Raw genomic sequence first — 20,796 nt, forward strand, 5'->3', positions numbered from 1 at the left:
GCCAATGTGGGACTGACTTCTCAAGCCTGGAACGCTAGGGGTGGCCATGCGACTTCAGCCTGGCCAATCAGTGTATCCTACTGGCTTGGCCTGATGACTCCAGCTGGGCCGATGAGAGCCCTCCCCAGGACTTTGGCTAGAATTTACCAGGAATGTGGTAATAGGTGTGCCCTTTCTGTTGGAGTTCCCAAACTGTTAAGATGTCATCCTGGATGTGGGACTGGGAGGGGAGCCTGCCTGAGGATGAAGCCACCGGAGAGGAGAGTGCAGGCAAGATAAGGAGATAAGTTGGGTTTTAGTAGAATTAATTGTCTGAGGCCCTGGATCCTGCTGTGCTGGCAGCCACGTCCTAGACTTTGCAGTCATATAAGCCAATTAATTCCTGTTTATACTTAAAAAAAAAGGCAAACTGCAAAACAGTAGCCATAGAATGATATGTTTATGTACAAAACAAGAGGGAAAATGATTCAGATATGTGTCAGCTAGCATATTCATTTAAACTTTTCTAATAAATAAGAAGCTAATAATCATGAATACCTGTTGGGAGTGGGAACTGGGTAGATGGAGGAATGAGTCGTAGAAATACTTTACTGTGGCCGGGCATGATGGCTTACGCCTGTAATCCCAACATTTTGGGAGGCCGAGGCAGGCAGATCACTTGAGTCCAGGAGTTCGAGACCAGTCTGGCCAACATGACAAAACCCCGTCTCTACTAAAAATACAAAACTTAGCTGGGCACGGTGGCATGCACCTCTAGTCCCAGCTAGTCAGGAGGCTGAGGTGGGAGAGTTGCTTGAACCAGGAGGCAGAGATTGCAGTGAGCCAAGATGGCGCCATTGCACTCCAGTCTGGGCGACAGCAAGACTCTGTCTCAAAAAAAAAAGAAAAGAAATACTTCACTGTATACCCTTTCATATTTTTTGACGTTTGAACATGTGAGAATGTTACCTATTCATAATATGAAATACAGATATTTTATTTTTATTTTTTGTAGAGACAGAGTCTTGCTGTTGTCCAGGTTAGTCTTGAACTCCTGGCCTCAAGCAGTCCTCCTGCCTCAGCCTCCCAAAGTGCTGGGATTACAAGCGTGAGCCACCGTGCCCAGCCCAGACTTTTAAAAATACAAAAAACTTGAGGTTTATTTTATAAAGCCCTTATGAAGAACAAATCCTATTATAGCAAATACATTGAATTGTCAATGTACTGTGCTAGTAAGATATTTACACTCCTAACCACTCAGGAGCAAAGTAAACAAAGAACACTGTTAAGAGACCAGGTAGGTGGAGAAAGATCTTAATTAAACTTAAAGTTATACATAGTCTGCCTTTTGTTATGTTTTCTAAGAATATGTTAGAAGCAGTCTGAGATATTCAGTGGTAAGAACCATGCTCTTCTGAGAATATACGTTGTTATTCACAAGGAACTTCTGCTTCCAAGTAGGATGTAGTAGGTATCAGTAGGTTGTCACTCCTGCTACAACAACCAGAAAAACAAAAATGCAAACATACAAAAAAAGGATAAATTATACAAATCACACACATATATATGTATATATTTATAGACAGTCTCACTCTCACCTAGGCTGGAGTGCAGTGGCGCCATCTCAGCTCACTGCAACCTCTGCCTCCTGAGTTCAAGTAACTCTCCCACCTCAGCCTCCCGACTAGCTGGGACTATAGATGTGTGCCACCATGCCCAGCTAAATTTTATGTTTTTAGTAGAGACAGGGTTTCACCATGTTGGCCAGGCTAGTCTCAAACTGCCTTGGCCTCCCAAAGTGCTGGGATTACAGGTGTGAGCCACTGCACCTGGCCCAAATCCCATTTTTAAAGACATAAGAACATCAGAGAGCAGTGGGATCAGAGAAAGAAGGGCCCATTGCTAAGTGAACTGGGATTGTTGGTCATTTTTTTCCCTGGGTGCATTTGTCAAAGCCAAAGATTGAGTGTGGTTTGCTGTGAACTTTTCATGGCCTCTCAGGCTATTGTTACAGACTAGAGTCTAAAGGTGCCCAGATAAGAGGCTTTTTCCCCATGGGATATTTGCGGAATACTGGGGTAGACTGGACGCCAAGGGCTGCTAAGCTCGGGACCTAGACTGGAAAGGCAGAGTAAGGTCTCCTGCAGTCTCTTATTGTTTGGAATACGGAGTCCCTCTGAAGGGAGAGGCCTGCAACAAATACATGACAGGTCTCACTCTCAAGGTAATTAAAAACAGAGGTGGACGACATCTAAGTAAAGCCACAACTCTCCCGAAATCAGCTCGATTTCTGATTGGATAGAATTATCATTCTTTTGAGCTACATTGGCTAACAGAAAATAGAGTCAACCATTCAGAGGAAAATATTATTAACTTCGACCTTTAAGGTTCTTTTATACACAATATTTGGCATACAATAAAAAAGTATTAGTCGGCAAGGTGCAATGGCTCACACCTGTAATCCCAGCACTTTGGGAGGCTGAGGCGGGTGGATCACTTGAGGTCAGGAGTTCAAGACCAGCCTAGCCAACATAGTGAAACCCCATCTCTAATAAAAATACAAAAATTAGGTGTGGTGGCACACACCTGTATTCCCAGCTACTCAGGAGGCTGAGGCAGAAGAATCGCTTGAACCCAGGAGGTGGAGTTTGCAGTGAACGGAGATCATGCCACTGCACTCCAGCCTAGGTGACAGAGCGACACTCCATCTCAAAAAAAAAGAAAGAAAATCTATAAGGACAGAAAGATAAAATAGAAAACAATGTTAACTACGAAGTTCTTATTTAATGTCTCCCTAGAATACAATATTTAGCCAAGATTATTCACATAATCTTAGCATGTTTGTTGTAGAAAATAAAAGGGAATTTGTTTATTTAAATTATAAATAAACTCATTTTGTAATCATATTATATAAATTCCTGTTAGAATCCTGGATCTAGTTTTTTCTTCACAGATTGCAAGTAACACAAAATAAAGCATCTACCAGATTTGAATCTAAATACCACACTTACTTTACAATTCTGAATTTTGGTTTCTACATTTGTAAAATAGAAATAGTAATACATGTCTCATAAGTTTAGTATGAAGATTAACTGACATAAGGCCCTTGGTATAATGCCTGGTACAGAGTAAATATACATTATTATTGCTATTACTACTTTTGGAGACAGGGTCTCATTCTGTCACCCATGCAGGAGTGCAGTGGTACAATCATGGCTCACAGTAGTCTTGAACTCCTAGGCTGAAGTGATCCTCCTGCCTCAGCCTCTTGTTTAGCTGGGAATAGAAGAACATGCCACCATGTCCAGCTAATTAAAAAAAAATGTTGGCTGGGTGCGGTGGCTCACGCCTGTAATCCCAGCACTTTGGGAGGCCGAGGTGGGCGGATCACGAGGTCAGGAGATCGAGACCATCCTGGCTAACACGGTGAAACCCTGTCTCTACTAAAAACTTCAAAAAATTAGCCAGGCGCAGTGGTGGGCGCTTGTAGTCCCAGCTACTCGGGAAGCTGAGGCAGGAGAATGGCGTGAACCCGGGAGGCAGAGCTTGCAGTGAGCTGAGATCACGCCACTGCACTCCAGCCTGGGAGACAGTGAGACTCCGTCTCAAAAAAAAAAAAAATTGTTTTTGCAGAGACAAGTTCTCTTTATGTTGCCAGGGCTGGTCTTGAACTCCTGGCCTCAAGGAATCCTCCTGCCTTGGCCTCCCAAAGTGCTGGGTTTATAGATGTGAGCCACTGCACCCAGCTATGAAAAATTATTAATTTTTCTTCAGGCATGCATATCTACCATGTCACAGGAATCATCACAGGGAGTGTGAGGGAATAGACTCCCATTAAATGAGATGAGATTAATTGAGACAATGGATGTAACTCTCTCAGTAAAGTCCTTGTAAATGGTGACCTTTATTATTATAATGATGTAATCTCAGTCTGCCAAATCAGGTGTGCAACAAGCTATTTTAACATAACAACTTCACTTGTGTTTTGAGTTCCCAGTCTACTAGATAACAGCAAATTAATCTTAGATATGTGAGATTTGTTTGTTTGTTTTGTAGAGACGGAGGTCTCACTGTGTTGCCCAGGCAGGTCTCAAATTCTTGGCCTGAAGCTGTCCTCCCGCCTCAGCCTCCCAAAGGGTTGGGATGACTGGCGTAAGCCACCATGCCCAGCCCAAAATTTGGAGTTTTCTTTCCTTCCTGCTGGATGGTGCGTGGGTTCTAGGGTCTTACCTTGTGCGATGGTGTGAGTTGGAGGGCACTTGTTCCTTATAATCATCTTTCTTCGTACGTCACACAGAAGTGACCTGTTCTTGTGCCTATGCCTTCTTCAAGTCTGGGGCATCCTCTCTCCACTTCTATTTACAGCCTGGGGTCCATGGGAATCTTTCTGTTGCTTCAGTGTCAAACAAGGGCATGGACATCTTAGAGTGCCTGTGGCGCTGCCAACCAAAACACCCTATATGCAGTGCCATCTCTGGGGTCATGTTGTTCCTTGGCATGCAGCCCAGGAATCAGGGCCTCAGGCCTTTCTTTCTTGGAGCCACCTTGTCACTGCTGTCATATCAGTGCCTCACTTCTCTCTCCCCCTCCTTAAGGGTTTTTTTTTTGTGTTTTGTTTTGGTTTTTTTGAGACGGAGTCGGGCTCTGTCACCCAGGCTGGGGTGCAGTGGCCAGATCTCAGCTCACTGCAAGCTCCGCCTCCTGGGTTTACGCCATTCTCCTGCCTCAGCCTCCTGAGTAGCTGGAACTACAGGCGCCCGCCACCTCACCCGGCTAGTTTTTTGTATTTTTTGTAGAGACGGGGTTTCACCGTGTTAGCCAGGATGGTCTCGATCTCCTGACCTCATGATCCGCCCGTCTCGGCCTCCCAAAGTGCTGGGATTACAGGCTTGAGCCACCGCGCCCAGCCTTAAGGGGCTTTTAATCTGGTCTCCCTAAAAAACTTTACCTATTATTACCTATCATTAAGAATAGGTTTAGTTTCTTTCAGAAACTATTGCTGTGGAGTGTTTTCCACTTTTGTTACCATTTCATCTCTCATCTGAGCCAATAGACACATAGATTGCTTAAATGGCTAAAGAAGCAGGGAAGGGAGGATACAAGAAGAAAATAAAAACAAGGCCAGCGCTGTGGCTCATGGCTGTAATCTTGGCACTTTGGGAGCCTGAGGCAGGCAGATCACTTGAGCCCAGGAGTTCAAGACCAGCCAGGGAAACATAGGGAGACCCTGTCTCTACAAAAAATCAAAAATTAGCCAGGCATGGTGGTGTGTACCTGTTAGTCCCAGCTACTCAGGAGGCTGAGGTGGGAGGATTGCTTGAGCCCAGGAGGTCAAGGCTGTGGTGAGCTGAGATCATGCCACTGCACTCTAGCCTGGGCCACAGAGCAAGACCTTGTCTCAAAAAGGAAAAAAAAAAGAAAGAAAGAAAGAAAAGAAAAACATATTAGGTAAGGGTTCCAACTATAATATAATTTTTTTTTCTTTTTAAGACAGCATCTCACTCTGTTGCCCAGGCTGGAGTGCAATGGCGCAATCTCAGCTCACTGCAGCCTTGACCTCCTGGGCTCAAGTGATCCTTCCACTTCAACCTCCCAAGTAGCTGGGACCACAGGCATGTGCCACCACTCCCAGCTAATTTTTGTATTTTTTGTAGAGACGAGCTTTCACCATGTTGTACAGGCTGGTCCTGAGCTCCTGGTCTCAAGGAGTCCTCCTGCCTCAGCCTCCCAAAGTGTTGGGATTACAGATGGGAGCCATTAGGCCCAGCCTATAATGAGATTTTTATTATCAGATTAGCTTTTGTGCCTTAAACAACCATGAAACTGCCCAAAAGCTATAAGCAACCATTTTCAAACAATAGACAACAGGCAGTGCATGACAGTAATCCCTGAGATCACTGATGAGATGTTTCCCACAATTTCTCTGTCTCTCTGCTGGGGACAGCTTTCCAATTGCAGCATAGCAAGCTGGAATTCTGGCAGAGTAGGGATGCCCTGCTGTGTTGAGAAGAGATCAGAGTGAAGGGCTGCCGAAACCGCTGCAGTCCGTAAGTCATGGAGAGAATGGAGCTGCTTACGTGGGAGGCAGAGATCCACGCCACGGCTTTCTCATGAGTTCTTGGCTGAAAACTGGGATGTACATGTGTAGGGGAAGACTACCTGAGGGTTACCAGAAAGAGGTTGCTACCCAGTTGAGAGCAAAACAGTCAGTCTGATAACAGAATCCAGAGCCTCTACAATGTATCATCCAGTGTCCTTTACACAATCTAAAATTCTTAAACGTGCAAGGAAACAAAAATATGACCCATAGTAAAAACAACAATCAATAGAAGCTGACCTCAAGATGGTCCAGATGTTGGACTTAGCAAAGACTTTAGGGAAATTATTATATGTTCAAAATTCTAAAGGAAAATATGTTTAAAGAATTAAAGAAAAAACTATGTTAAAATAATTAGGCCAGGTGCAGTGGCTCAAGCCTCTAATCCCAGCACTTTGGGAGGCCGAGGTAGGTGGATCACCTGAGGTCAGGAGTTTGAGACCAGCCTGACCAACATGGTGAAACCCTGTCTCTACTAAGAAAACAAAAAATTAGCCAGGTGTGGTGATGTGTGCCTGTAATCCCAGCTACTCGGGAGGCTGAGGCAGGAGTATCACTTGAACCCAGGAGGCGGAGGTTACAGTGAGCCGAAATCATGCCATTGTACTCCAACTTGGGCAACAAGAGTGAAATTCCGTCTCTAAAAAAAAAAAAAAGGAAAATATGGTCTTTTTTTCTTTTTTTAAGAGACAGGTTCTCACTACATTGCCTAGGCTGAACTTGAACTCGTGGGCTCAAGAGATCCTCTTGCTTCAGCCTTCCAAGTAGCTGAGACTACAGGCATGCGCCCCCACACCCGGCAGGAAAGGTCTTTTCTTTTGAGGCAGGTTCTAACTCTGACACCCAGGCTGGAGTGCAGGTGGCATGATCTTGGCTTACTGCAGCCTCAACCTCCAGGGCTCAAGTGATCCTCCCACCTCAGCCTCCCAAGTAGCTGGGACTACAGGTGCACACCACCATGCCTAGCTAATTTTTGGATTTTTTTTTTTTTTTTTTTTTTTTTTTTTTGCAGAGACAGGTTTCACCCTGTTGCCCAGGCTGGTCTCAAACTCCTGGACTCCAGCAGTCCACCCACATCGGCCTCCCAAACTGTTGGAATTACAGGCATGAGCCACCACACTCAGCCAGGAAAGATCTTAATGAGTGAATGAGTAGAAAACCAAGGAGACAAGTTGGTGGCTCACGCCTGTAATCCCAGCACTTGGGAGGCCAAGGCGGGCAGATCACTTGAGGTCAGGAGTTTGAGACCAGCCTGGCCAACATGGAAACCCTGTCTCTACTAAAAATGCAAAAATTAGCCGGGCATGGTGGCACATGCCTATAATCCCAGCTACTGAGGCTGAGGCAGGAGTATCTCTTGAACCTTGGAGGTGGAGGTTGCAGTGAGCAGGTATTGAGCCACTGCACTCCAGCACAGGTGACAGAGCAAGACTCTTTCTCAAAAAAAAAAAAGGAAAAAAAAAAAAAAAAGAGCAGGAGATTCCATCTCAAAAAATAAAAAAAGAAAAGAAAAAAACTACCAAGCAGATAAATGTCAATTATAGCAAAGTACCGTCTAGAAATTCTAGAACTGAAAAGTATAATAACTGAAACAAAAATTATTTAAGAAGGACTTGACTTTCTATAGAGAAGGCAGAAGACAAAGATAGGCAACTTAAAGACAGATCAAGAAAAATGATCCAGTCTGAAAAACAGAGAGAAAAAGAACTGAAGAAAAATACACCAAGCCTCAGAGATCCATGGAACAATATCAAATATGTGGATATATTTGCTTGTCTTATCATTATAGGAGAGGGACTAAAGGCCAATGGGAAGTTAGGTAGGGCTTACGGTTTTGCTTGTCACTATCATGTGCTCTGAGGAGGCCCTATGTTGATACCTCCAGGATCACTTTATTTAGGTGTTTCAGGCCGCTTGGATTCCCCAGAGAAGCCTCTTTGAATGTTCCAATCTCCTGGTAATGCTGTGGCTGCCACCTCAGGGAGCCCAGTGGGAGAATAGAGCTGGACTCAGCATCTAACATTCAATAGCAGTAGTCACTTAAGCCCTTATTTTTGGTGCAGTACTCGTATCCTCAACTATGAGTGGTTTCCTCAGTCCAAAGACCTTCTATTTTACCATCTGTAGGTACTAATGCCTCTTCTTGGAGACAAGGGAGGGGTAGTTGCTAATAAGTATGGAGTGGGTGAGGGGATCTCAAGATCTAGCTGCATCTCAAACTGCTTTCACCCAGTTCTCATTATTTTGGACGTCCTTTCACTCCCAGTTCCAGAGATGCCTGGTTCTGTCAGTTTCTGTGCCTTTTTAGGATACTGTGATGGTTAATATATGTCAAATTGACTGGGCAAAGTGCCCAGAAATTTGGACAAACATTATTCTGGGTGTTTCTGTGAGGGTGTTTTTGGATGAAATTAGCATTTAGGTGGGGTCTGGTGGTTCATGCCTGTAATCTCAGCATTTTGGGAGGCCAAGGTGGGAGGATTACTTGAGGCCCGGGGTTTGAGACCAACCTGGGCAACACTGCAAGACCCTGTCTCTACAAAAACAAAATAAAAAAATTTGCATTGAAATCAGTAGACTTGAGTGAAGTCAATTGCTCTCTGTCTTGGTCTGCTCAGCCTTCTATAATAAAATACCATACACAGGCTGGTTAAACAACAGAAACATTTCTCACAGTTCTGGGGGCTGGAAGGTCCAAGGTCATGGTGCTAGGCAGTTTGCCTTCTGGTGAGGACCGTCTTGCTACAAGCCAGAGGCTGTAAAATACCTCTTCATCCACACTATGGATTTTGGATTTACCGGCCTATAATCATGCAAGCCGATTCCTTTTCTCTCTCACTCTCTTTGTCTCTTTCTTTCTGTCTCTCCTACATATGCACGCACACACACACACACACACACATACACCCCTTATTGCCTCCTATTGTTTCTCTGGAGAACCCTGCCCACTACTGGCCCAAGAATGGTTCCTTCTTAGGTCAGCTAAGACAGTTACCACTCTTCTGCTTTCTGGGTTCCAAAAACTTGCTGCTGTTGTCTCTCTCTGTCTCCTCTCTCTCTCTTTCTTTTTTCTTTTTTGAGACAGCGTTTTGTTCTGCCGGCCAGGCTGGCATACAGTGGCGCCATCTTGACTCACGGCAACCTCTGTCTCCCAGGCTCAAGTGATCCTCCGATCTCAGCCTCCCAAGTAGCTGGGACCACAGGCATGTGCCACCAAGCTTGGCTAATCTTTTTTTGTTTTTTTTGTTTTGTTTTGTTTTTGTTGAGACAGTCTCCCTCTGTGGCCCAGGCTGGAGTGCAGTGGTGCAATCTCGGATCATTGCAGCCTCTGCCTCACAGGTTCAAGCAATTTTTCTGTCTCAGCCTCCCAAGTAGCTGGGATTACAAGTGTGTCCCACCATGCCTGGCTACTTTTTTTTTTGTATTTTTAGTAGAGACAAGGTTTCACCATGTTGGCCAGGCTGGTCTTGAACTCCTGGGCTCAAGTGATCCACCTGTTTTGGCCTTCCAAAGTGCAGGGATTATAGGTGTGAGCCACCTGGCCTGACCTGCTGTCATCTCTTCTGTTCTCATTCTTGTAGACTTACTGTAGTTTTTACTATATATACAGTCGCTTTACTATAGTAGGTTTTTGGGGAAATGGATCTAAATGAGCATGTTTAATCTGCAATTTCAGCCCAGAGCTCCTGTACTTCCTAAATCTTAAGAGTGATTTAAATAACAGAACGTTGCCTGGAAATTGTGTTCTTATCCAATATGTTAGCAGCCTTCTGTTGGCCTCCCCCTCATTAAAGGGCCTCAAAGGGATTTCTTCTTCTTCTTCTTTCTTCTTCTTCTTCTTCTTCTTCTTCCTTCTTCCTTCTTCCTTCTTCCTTCTTCCTTCTTCCTTCTTCCTTCTTCCTCCTCCTCCTCCTTCTTCTTCTTCTTCTTCTTCTTCTTCTTCTTCTTCTTTCTTCTTCTTTCTTCTTCTTCTTTCTTCTTTCTTCTTCTTCTTCTCTTCTTCTTCTTCTTCTTCTTCTTCTTCCTCTTCCTTCTTCCTTCTTCCTCTTCCTTCTTCCTTCTTCCTCTTCCTTCTTCCTCTTCCTTCTTCCTTCTTCCTCTTCCTCTTCCTTCTTCCTCTTCCTTCTTCCTCTTCCTTCTTCCTCTTCCTTCTTCCCTTCTTCCTTCTTCCTCTTCCTTCTTCCCTTCTTCCTCTTCCTTCTTCCTTCTTCTTCCTTCTTCTTCTTCCTCTTCATTCTTCTTCCTCTTATTTCTTCTTTATTCCTCTTCCTTCTTCCTTCTTCCTCTTCCTTCTTCCCTCTTCCTTCCTTCCTTCCTTCCTTCCTCTTCTTCCTTCCCCTTCTTCCCTCTTCCTTCTTCTTCTTCTCTTCCTTCTTCCTTCTTCCTCCTCCTTCTTCCTTCTTCCTCCTCCTTCTTCCTTCTTCCTCCTCCTTCTTCTTCCTCCTCCTTCTTCTTCCTCCTCCTTCTTCTTCTTCCTTCTTCTTCTTTCTTCTTCTTTCTTCTTCTTCTTCTTTCTTCTTCTTCTTTCTTCTTCTTCTTTCTTCTTCTTCTTCTTCTTCTTCTTCTTCTTCTTTTTCTTCCCTTTGTCAGGGCCTTGCTCTGTTACCTATACTGGAGTACAGTGATGCCATCATAGCTCACTACAGCCTCGACCTGCAGGGCTCAAGCCATCCTCCCACCTCAGCCTCCTGAGTAGCTGGGACTACAGACATGCATCACCATGCCCAGCTAATTTTTAATTATTTTTTAATAGAGACATAGTCTCATTTTGTTGCCCAGGCTGGTCCTGAACTCCTGGGCTCAAGCAATCTTCACACCTCCCAAAATGCTGGGATCACAGGCATGAGCCACCATACCCTACCCTCAAAAGAGATTAATTAATTTCTTTATTTATTTTTGAGACAGAGTCTCACTCTGTCACCCAGGCTAGAGTACAGTGGTGTGATTTTGGCTCACTGCAACCTCTGCCTCCTGGGTTCAAGCAATTCTGCTGCCTCAGCCTCCCTAGTAGGTGGGATTACAAGTGCACGCCACCACGCCCAGCTAATTTTTGTATTTTTAGTAGAGACAGGGTTTCTCCATGCTGGCCAGGCTGGTCTTGAGCTCCTGACCTCAGATGATTCACACACCTCCAAAAGAGCTGGGATTACAGGTGTGAGCCATCATGCCTGCTTGTATTTTTTTTTTTTTTTGAGACAGAGTTTCGCTCTGTCACCCAAGCTGGAGTGCAGTGGCGCGATGGCGGCTCACTGCAAGCTCCGCCTCCCGGGTTCAAGCGATTCTCCTGCCTCAGCCTCCTGAGTAGCTGGGATTACAGGCGTGCGCCATGACACCTGGCTAATTTTTGTATTTTTAGTAGCAACGGGGTTTCGCAATGTTGGCCAGGCTGGTCTCAAACTCCTGACCTCAAGTAATCTGCCTGCCTTGGCCTTCCAAAGTGCTGGGATTACAGGCGTGAACCACTGCTCCTGGCCCATCTATAACTTTTGAGTTGTTCACATTTATGGAAAAACAATGAGGAGAAATAAATTACCAAATGTTTTTAGATTAATAATTTTTACATGCCTTGCAAGTATCTTCTGAAGAAGTGTTATGAGATGATCCAGCCGGGCATAGTGGCTTATGCCTGTAATCCCAGTACTTTTGGAGGTGGGCAGATAACCTGAGGTCAGGAGTTAGAGACCAGTCTGGGCAACATGATGAAACCCCGTCTCTACTGAAAATACAAAAATTAGCCAGGCATGGTGGTGCATGCCTGTAATCCCAGCTACTCAGGCAGCTGAAGCAGGAGAATTGCTTGAACCTGGGAGGTGGAGGTTGCAGTTAGCTGATGATGACTATTGAGATGTAACACCAGAGGCATGATCCATGACAGAATTAATAAGCTGGACTTTATTAAAACTAAAATTTTCTGCTCTACAAAAGACACTCTTAAGAGAACAAAAAGACAAGACATAGACTAGAATAAAATGTTTGCAAAAGATATATCTGATAATGGATCATTATCCAAAATATACAAAGAATTCTCAAAACTTGACAATAAGAAAACAAACAACCTGATTTAAAAATGAGCCAAAGGCCTGGCGTGGTGGCTCACACCTGTAATCCTAACACTTTGGGAGGCTGAGGCAGTAGGATTGCCTCAATCCAGAAATTCAATACCAGCCTGGGCAATATAGTGAGACCTTGTGTCTGCAAAAAATATAAATTAGCTGGGTGTGGTGGTGCATGCCTGTGGTCTCAGCTACTTGCTAGGCTGAAATGGGAGGATGGCTTGAGCCCAGGAGGCAGAGGTTGCAGTGAGCCATGATTGTGCCACTGCACTCCAGTCCAGGCAATAGAGCAAGACCCTGTCTCAAAATACAAAAGCAAACCCAAAAATATGCCAAAGACCTTAACAGACACCTTAACAAAGCAGATAAACAGATGGCAAATAAGCATATGAAAAGATGTTCCACATTTCCCTTTCATGAGGGAAATGCAAAATAAAACAACAATAAGATGTCATTGCATACCTATTAGAATGGCCAAAATCCAGAACACTTACAACATCAAATGCTGGCAAGCATGCGGAGCAACAGGAACTCTCATTGCTGATGGGAATGGAGAATGGCACAGCCACTTTGGAAGACAGTATGGTAGTTTATTACAAAACCAAACCTACTCTTGCCATATGATCCAATGTCGGCACTCTTTGGTATTTACCCAAAGGAGTTGAAAACTTACGTCCACACAAAACCCTGCCCAGGTATTTATAGCAGCTTTATTCATAACTGCCAAAACTTGGAAGTAACCAAAATGTCCTTCAGTAGGTGAATGGATAAATCGTGATACATTCAGACAATGGAATATTACCCAGCACTAAAAAGAAATGAGCTACCAAGCCGTAAAGAGATGTGGAGAAAACTTAATTCCATAATATTAAGTGAAAGAAGCCAGTCTGAAAAGGCTATATACTCTGTATTATTCCAACTCTATGGCATTCTGGAAAAAACAAAACTGTGGAGATGGTAAAAAGATCAGTGGTTGCCAGGGGCTGAGGGCAGGAAGGGATGAATAGGCAGAGAACGGAGGAGTTTTAGGGCAGTGAAAATACTCTGTATGATACTATAATGGTAGACACATGTCCTATATATTTCTCCATTGTCCATAGATTGTACAACACCAAGAATGAACCTTAATATAAACTATACACTTTAAGTGATGGTGTGTCAATGTAGGTTCATCAGTTGTAATAAATGTAGCACTCTGGTTGATAATGGGGGAGACTGTGCATGTGGGGGGGCGCGCACATATGAGATATCTCAGTGCCTTCCTCTTAATTTTGCTATGAACCTAAAACTGCTCTCAAAAAAATAAAATCTGGCCGGGCGCAGTGGCTCACACCTGTAATCTCAGCACTTTGGGAAGCCTAGGCAGGCGGATCACCTGAGGTCAGGATTTCGAGATCAGCCTGGCCAACATGATGAAACCCTGTCTCTACTAAAAATACAAAAATTAGCTGGGTGCGGTGGCACACGCCTATAATCCCAGGTACTTGGGAGGCTGAGGCAGGAGAATCGCTTGAACCCAGGAGGCGGAACTTGCAGTGAGCTGAGATCACACTGCTGCACTCCAGCCTGGGCAACAGAGTGAGACTCTGTCTCAAAAAAACTAATAAAATAAAATAAAATAAAGTCTTTAAAAAAATAATCTTTGGCTACTTCAGCCATTTTCTCGCTTCTCAGGCCATGGCTTTGGTTTCATCCTCAACCTCCAACTAGGTTCCTCTGACAACTTTTTTTTTTTTTTTAACATTTCTCTGCTCCAAAACCAGGCCCCAGATTCAGGGAGGAAATTATGTAGAGGGTGATGGTCTTACACCCAGATCACCTTTGGTTTTCCCCAAATGGCCACTTGATGGCACCCAAGAATCTTCTTGTTCACATGATTCCTGGAATGGCTCATATGAAATAGAGGGGGTATGATGAATGAAGGACTTTTGATAAAAGTCATTAGATGCACCGGGCGCGGTGGCTCAAGCCTGTAATCCCAGCACTTTGGGAGGCCGAGACGGGCGGATCACGAGGTCATGAGATCGAGACCATCCTGGCTAACACGGTGAAACCCTGTCTCTACTAAAAAAAATACAAAAAACTAGCTGGGCGAGGTGGCGGGCGCCTGTAGTCCCAGCTACTCGGGAGGCTGAGGCAGGAGAATGGCGTGAACCCGGGAAGCGAAGCTTGCAGTGAGCTGAGATTCGGCCACTGCACTCCAGCCTGGGCAACAGAGCAAGACTCTGTCTCAAAAAAAAAAAAAAAAAAAGGTCATTAGATGCTACGGATGTGTTCCAGTGTGTTCCATTGTTGCCCACAGTACTATCATGTCTGCCTTTTTCTTTTCTTTTTTTTTTTTTTTTTGTAGAGATGGGGGTCTCACTATGTTGCCCTGGCTGGTCTTGAACTCTTGAACTCGAGCAATCCTTCTGCCTCAGCCTCTCAAAGTGTTGGGATTATAGGTATGAGCCACTGCACCTGGCCTGTGTCTGCCATTTTTTGGCAGATAATGGAAAGGCATGATTCACAACAGTATTATTCTGTTAATTTCATCCAGATGAAAAAATACTGATCACATAAATAGAAATATATGTTTAGAGAAGTGTAGAAATATCACCATATACAAAATATACTATACTATCATCATCAAAGAGTTGTTAAAAGTTTTCCTACTCAAATTTGAAATATCTACCAGGCGTGGTGGCTCACACCTGTAATTCTAGCACTTTGGGAGGCTGAGGCAGACAGATAACGAGCTCAGCAGTTCGAGACTAGCCTTGGCAACATAGCGAGACTGCGCCTCTACTAAAAAATTAAAAAATTAGGCCGGGCACGGTGGCTCAAGCCTGTAATCCCAGCACTTTGGGAGGCCGAGACGGGTGGATCACGAGGTCAGGAGATCGAGACCATCCTGGCTAACACGGTGAAACCCCGTCTCTACTAAAAAATACAAAAAACTAGCCGGGCGAGGTGGCAGGCGCCTGTAGTCCCAGCTACTGGGGAGGCTGAGGCAGGAGAATGGCATAAACCCGCGAGGCAGAGCTTGCAGTGAGCTGAGATCCGGCCACTGCACTCCAGCCTGGGCGACAGAGCGAGGCTCCGTCTCAAAAAAAAAAAAAAGAAAAAAAAATTTAAAAATTAGCTGGGTGTGGTGGTGTGCACCTGTAATACCAGCTACTCAGGAGACTGAGGTGGGAGGATGACTTGAGCCCGGGAGGTTGAGGTTACAATGAGTCAGGATCACGCCACTCACTCCAGCCTGGGCAACAAGGCAAGAGTCTATCTCTTAAAAAGAAAAAAAAAAAAAAAGAGTCTGGGCACGATGGCTCATGCCTGTAATCCCGGCACTTTGGGTAGGCCAAGGCATGTGGATCACCTGAGGTCAGGAGTTCTAGCCCAGCCCGGCCAACATGGTAAAACCCCGTCTCTACTAAAAATACAAAAATTAGCTGGGTGTGGTAGCAGGCACCTATAATCCCAGCTACTCGGGGGGCTGAGGCAGGAGAATCACTTGAACCCGGGAGGTGGAGGTTGCAGTGAGCCGAGATCACGCCGTTGCACTCCGGCCTGGGGAACAAGAGCGAGACTTCATCTCAAAAAAAAAAAAAAAAGGAGAGAGAAATATCCTTGCCCTTTAATACAGTGAGACAAACACTTTATAGGTCAAATGGGAAAGGAAGTCTGTGAAGACTTTCAGATGCAACAAGACCTTGACTACTGACTTTCACTATAGAATCAGCAGGTGGGGGGGTGTAAAATGACAAAATAGAATTTCAGAAACTAAATTGGTCAAGATGTGTGCAGAAACCTGATTCAAATGGCCTAGATAGTTCCAGAGTTCTTGCAAGTATAAGACGCACAGTTATCAAAGAGACGTTCTCATCTTGAAATATTAATGGGTTGGCCCATGATACATCCCTCTATACTCCCAGGGGAACCCACTTAAAAGCAATAATATATTAAATGATATCCTCCTAAATTAGTACAAAGCATTCTATAAAAAGCATGTCAAGGTCTTCTTTTCACATGTCCTACTGTGGCAGATGCTGTTGGTGCCTCACCTATGTCCCCCTGGATCCCTTTTACCATTTCTGTCCTGTTATCCTCCACCTTCTGTGACCTTTGTTTCCAGTGGCTTGTACCTGAGAGCATCACACCTGGTCTGCTGGGGTTGCTTGAGAGTTTATGTGTCCTTCCTCCCTGTGTTCATAACCACTGACTGGTGCAGGAAAGCCTGCACTTTCACTGATGTGAAAGCCCAGCTCCGTCATTACAGTGGAACAAACTCTAAAGTGTAATTTCCCCTTCAGAACTCACCTCTGCATCAGGCTGAGGCTGGGACATGGCCAGCATCAAAGCCTTGCTTGGCGTCTTTCTCTTCCTTTACTTCTTTTCTACATTCCTTTAATTGTTTCTTCTGGGAGCACTTCCTTAATAAATCATTTGCACATTGCTACTGTCTCAAAATTTGTTTTCGGGAACCCAACCTAAGAAACCAACCATCCCTGATAAACCATGCTGCCATGTGCAGCCTAAAATTGGGATACACATCAAAGTTCACCAGGAAAGAAAACTTCATTGAAACATTGTTAATAGGGGCCTTTGGCCTTGAATCTACAACTGCAAAAAGACTTCTGTAATGTAGGCAGGGAGGGGAGTGAAGAGACAGAGCAATGCTACTTAGAGCTTTGCCCTTGACACAAAAACAGGAGCTGCTAGGGAAACAACCACTGCAATCATCTGTGCTTCATGAGGAGCAGCCACCAGGGGCTGTTGGTTGTGATTCTGTTCTTCTTGCTATGGAATGGTCCTGGATCTCTGTCTGTTTGTTTGTTTGTTTGTTTTTTTCTTAAGAGTCTTGTGCTATCACCCAGGCTGGACAATGCAGTGGTGGGATCTCGGCTCACTACAAACCCTGCCTCCTGGGTTCAAGTAATTCTCCTGCCTCAACCTCCCTAGTAGCTGGAATTATAGGCGCCTGCCACCACACCCGGCTAATTTTCTTATTTTTAGTAGAGACAGGGTTTGCCATGTTGGCCAGGCTGGTCTTGAACTCCTGACCTCAAGCAATCTGCCCACCTCAGCCTCCCAAAGTGCTGGGATTACAAGCTTGAGTGCCCGGCCTTGAATCTCTGTTTTAACTTCCTCTTCAGTTGAAGGGAATTGGCAATCCCAAAACAAAGATACTTCACCAATCCAAACGTGTTTGTAAAAACTCACTGCCTCCTGAAGTCTTGGGCACTCACTTGGCTTAACTATAATTTTCTCATTCAACATCTCACCAGACTAAGAAAGCAATGCTATTCTTTGACACAGCAACATGCCAAGAACTTGTGTATCTTTTGTTGTCAGCTATGCTTACATGGGACTCACAGTTACTGGAAGCCATAACATGAAATATAGACAATTTCAGATGAGCAAAAGCTGAGATAATTCATTTTCATCAGACCTGCACTACAATAAGCGCTAAAGATTGTTCATCAGGCTGAAAGGCAAAGATATCCAGTGACGACACTCCTTGGTATTTACCCAAAGGAGCTGAAAACTTATGTCCACATAAAACCCTGCACAGATATTTATAGCAGTTTTATTCATAACTGCCAAAACTTGGAAGCAACCAAGATGTCCTTCAGTAGGTGAATGGATAAATAAATTTTGGTACATTCTACAGAAAGGAATGAAGAACATATTATATGGGCTAATATAAAAGCCTATATTTTTTGAATTTTAAGAATAATTTCTTTAAAAAACAACTTCTTTAAAAAACAAACAAAAACAAAAATAATGTATTATAATATTTAAAACATGTAAGGCCAGGCTGGCTCACACCTGTAATACCAGCACTTTGGGAGATTGAGGCAGAAGAATCACTTAAGTCTAGGAATTTGAGACCACTCTGGGCAATATGGTTAGACTCCCTCTCTACAAAAAATAAAAAAAAATTAGACTGGCTTGGTGGTGTGCACCTGCAATCTCAGCTACCCAGGAGGCTGAGGTGGGAGAATCACCTGAGCCTGGGAAGTTGAGGCTGCAATGAGCCATGATTGTACCATTGCACACCAGCCTGGGCAATAAAGTGAGACTCTCTCTTAAAAATAAAAATAAAACATGTAAAAGTAAAATATATGACAATAGTAGCAGAAGGACAGGTAGGGTAAATGAAATTATTCTCTCTTTAGGTTATACATTTTATGGAAATTGGTATAAATTAATTCTAAGCAAAATGTAATAAATCAGCTTATGCTTGTAATCCCAACACTTTGGGAGGCTGAGGCAGGCAGATCTCAAGGTCAAGAGATTGAGACCATCCTGGCCAACATGGTGAAACCCTGCCTCTACTAAAAATACAAAAATTAGCTGGACGTGGTGGCACGCGCCTTTAGTCCCAGCTACTTGGGAGGCTGAGGCAGGAGAATCACTTGAACCCAGGACACGGAGGTTGCAGTGAGCCAAGATCGCGCCACTGCACTCTAGCCTAGTGAATGAGTGAGACTCTGTCTCAAAAAAAATAAAAAATAAAAATAAATTTTAAAAAAAAGCATACTGTAATCACCTGGAGTTAAACTGAAAATATTATATAAAGAGGTAGAGATAGAAACCAATAGAAGAAATAAAATGGACTAATAAAAATATTTGATTAATTGAAGGCAGGCAAGGAGAACAGAATGAAAAACAGGTGGCACAAATAGAAAACAAATAGCAATACAGTAGATTTAAACACAATCATAGCAATCATTACATTAAATATAAATGGACTAAACACTTCAATAAAAAGGCAAATATTATCAAACTGCGTAAAAAATGACCCGAATCTATGCTGGATTTTATTTTGTTTTGTTTTGGCTTCAGGGATTTTTTTTTTTTTTTTTTTAGACGAGGGCACATTCTGTGGCCCAGGCTGGAATGCAGTGGCATGATCACAGCTCACTGCAACCTCTGCTTCTTGGGCTCAAGTGATCCTCCTGCCTCAGCTTCCCGAGTAGCTGGGATGCAGACAGGCATGCACCACCACGTCTGGCTAATTTTTGTATTTTTTTGTAGAGGTGGGGTTTTACCATGTCACCCAGACTGGTCTCAAACTCCTGGACTCAAGCGATCTGCCTATCTTGGCCTCCCAAAGTGCTGGGATTATAGGCATGAGCCACCACACCTGGCTATGCTGTTTTAAGAGACACACTTTGAATATATAGAGACAAAAAAGTGAAAGTAAAAGGATGGAGAAATATATATTTAATACAGGTAAGAAGATGAAATATAAACAAGAATAAGAACAAATAAGAAAGCTGATATGGTTATATTCATATTGAACAAGGTAGGCATCAAGATAAGGAGTACTAGTAGATACAAGAAGAAAAACTTCATAAAAGAATCAATTCATCAAGAATATTTAACAATCCTATATGCACTTAGTAACTATATGCACTTAGTGCACTTAGTAACTATTAGTTTGCTAGGGCTGCCATAGAAAGCCACCACAGACTGATGGTGTCAGCAATCAAAATTTATTTTCTCACAGTTCTGGAGGTTAAACATCCAAGACAATGGTGTTGACAGGGTTGATTCCTTCTGAGGGCCATCTTCTCCCTTTGTCTACATGTTATCTTCCCTCTTTCTGTGTCTGTGTCAAAATTTCCTCTTCTTACAAGGACACCAGTCATATTGGATTAGGGCCTACCCTAATGACCTCATTTTAACTTAATCATCTCTGTAAAGACCCTAGCTCCAATTACAGTCACGTTCTGAGGTACTCAGAGTTAAGACTTACACAGATTTTGGGGGAGGACACAATTCAGTCCATAACAGTAATGGGGCTTCAAAATACATGAAGGAAAAGCTAACAGAACTAAAGCAATAACTAGACAAATACACAGTTATGATTAGAGATTTTAATATCTCTCTGTCAGTCACTGATTAACCAAGAAAACAAAAATCACTAAGTATGTGTAAGACTTGAATGACACAATTAACCAACCTTGCCTAACTGACATTTAGAAAACACTATGCCAGATAACTACAGAATACACTTGTTCTCAAGGACACATAAAAAATTCCCCATGATAGACCATATGCTGGACTATAAGGTCAATAAATACTAAGAGGCTGACATCTTATAGATTATGTTCTCTGCCCACAATGGAATTATATTTGATAGAATAACAAAAACAAATCTAGAAAATCCCCCAGTAATTGGAAATTAAACAACATACTACTAAGTAACTCACAGGTCAAAGAATAAATCACAAAGGAAATTTAAAGATATGTTAGGCCAGGCATGATGGCTCATGCCTGTAATCCCAGCACTTCGGGAAGCTGAGGCAGGCAGATTGCTTGAGATCAAGAGTCCAAGACCAGCCTGGGCAACGTGGTGAAACTGTCTCTATAAAAAATACAAAAATTAGCTGGGCATGGTGGTGCATGCCTATAGTCCCAGCTACTCGGGAGGCTGAGGTGGGAGATGACCCTGTTTCAAAAAGCTCACAAAATTTCATTCTTCGAAAATATTAATAAAATTGATAAATTCCAGCACTTAGAAAGAAAGACAGAAGGAGAGAAAAAAAAGTGGGGCCAGAGTAAAGGCTATATGATGGTTTCTTATACTGTGCTGATGGGATTTCTCTATGTTTGAATTTAACAGTCAGCCCTCGATATCCATGGGTTCTGCATCTGTGGACTCAACCAACCTCG

Source organism: Papio anubis, chromosome 7, assembly GCF_008728515.1.
Source record: "Papio anubis isolate 15944 chromosome 7, Panubis1.0, whole genome shotgun sequence".
In the NCBI taxonomy this organism is placed as follows: domain Eukaryota; kingdom Metazoa; phylum Chordata; class Mammalia; order Primates; family Cercopithecidae; genus Papio; species Papio anubis.